The sequence below is a fragment of the Callorhinus ursinus genome, unplaced genomic scaffold (genome assembly GCF_003265705.2).
Source record: "Callorhinus ursinus isolate GAN/ISIS: 27379988/994484 unplaced genomic scaffold, GSC_fseal_2.0 scaffold3598, whole genome shotgun sequence".
Taxonomy (NCBI): Eukaryota; Metazoa; Chordata; class Mammalia; order Carnivora; family Otariidae; genus Callorhinus; species Callorhinus ursinus.
The window spans coordinates 3,509-5,159 of record NW_027400652.1 but is presented as its reverse complement, the minus strand read 5'-3'; the positions used below and the strand labels follow the sequence as shown (position 1 = coordinate 5,159).

Here is a 1,651-nt window from a genome sequence, read left to right as displayed (position 1 = left end):
GAGCCACCCAGGCGCCCAAGGAATCCGTTTTTATTGATGTGCAAGGAGTATCATGTGAATGAAGGACTCCTCGTGTATCAAGGTCTCATCTGCCGTGGGGAGGCCACCTCGTTCCTCAAGCTTCCCTGACACCACCTCTCATCACCCTCTCTGGTTGGTCTCCTGACCACACTAGCTCCATTTGAGTACCGGATATCTGAACGAGAGTACCTTCTCGGGGCCTTTGCACTGACTCTTTCTCCAACAGGGCACAGAAGTCACCAAATGATCTTGTGTCTTCTGTGGAGTCTTCTCTGAGGGCTCTCTGCAAATTTCACCTTCTGTTTAGGTCTTCCCGAACTCCCAGGAAAGAATACAGCCTATCCAATTTCTTTGATGCCTCCTTCCCCCCTCCACATGTCATTTTAATTATAACATTTCTGCCATAATAATCGTGCCCATTTGTGTTAAAAAATAATCATTTTTTCCCTTAATTTATAGTTATTACAACAACCACATGGGACCAGGCAATGATACCCACATTTTAGGATTTCTTCTTCTGGGATTATCAAATGAACCAGAACTGCAGCCCCTCATATTTGGGCTTTTCCACTCCATATACCTGATCACTGTGTTTGGGAACCTGCTCATCATCCTGGCCGTCAGCTCAGACTCCCACCTCCACACCCCCATGTACTTCTTCCTTGCCAACCTGTCCTTTGTAGACATCTGCTTCACCTCCACCACCATCCCCAAGATGTTGGTGAATATACAAACACAGAGCAAAGTTATAACCTATACAGGATGCATCAGCCAGATCTGTTTTTCCACACTCTTTGCAGGCTGGGACAACTTTCTCCTGGCTATGATGGCCTATGACCGCTTTGTGGCCATCTGCCACCCCCTGCACTACACGGTCATCATGAACCCCCGCCTCTGTGGACTGCTGGTTCTGGTGTCCTGGATCATGAGTGTCTTGCATTCTGTGTTACAAACCTCGATGGTGTTGCAGCTGTCCTTCTGTACAGAGGTGGAAATCCCCCACTTTTTCTGTGAACTCCATCAGATGATCCAACTTGCCTGTTCTGACACCTTTCTTAATAACTTGGTGATGTATGTTTCAGCTGTGCTGCTGGCTGGTGGTCCCCTCGCTGGGATCTTCTACTCATACTCTAAGATTATTTCCTCCATACATAGAATCTCATCAATTCAGGGCAAGTATAAAGCATTTTCTACCTGTGCATCTCACCTCTCAGTTGTCTCCTTATTTTATTTTACTGTCCTGGGAGTGTACCTTAGCTCTGCTGTTACCCAGAGCTCCCACGCAGGTGCAGTGGCCTCAGTGATGTACACAGTGGTCTCACCCATGCTGAACCCCTTCATCTACAGCCTGAGGAACAGAGACATAAAGGAGGCTCTAATGAGATTCTTCAGGATGGCTGCTGTAAAAGGGACGAGTGTCCTCCTGGTGGTGAAGAAGTGCCCTAATTGCAGGGCTCAAAGTCACAATTTTTGTTCATCATAAAATAGAGTTTGACCCTATGTATTTCCAAAAATTTCCATTTCTTAGAATTCAACTTCTTTTTACAATTTCAGAAAACTCCATTTTCTAAGCTTTCTGCTCTGTCTGATATACATACAGTTTTTCCCCTTATCCATGTTCATACGTTCC

The 1,651-nt window shown here is 45.9% G+C and overlaps 1 pseudogene; it reads left to right on the top strand.

Annotated features, from left to right (window-relative positions):
* The first annotated feature begins 496 nt into the window (after positions 1-496).
* Positions 497-1,325, top strand: LOC112817950 (olfactory receptor 7A10-like; annotated as a pseudogene).
* The last annotated feature ends 326 nt before the right edge of the window (positions 1,326-1,651 follow it).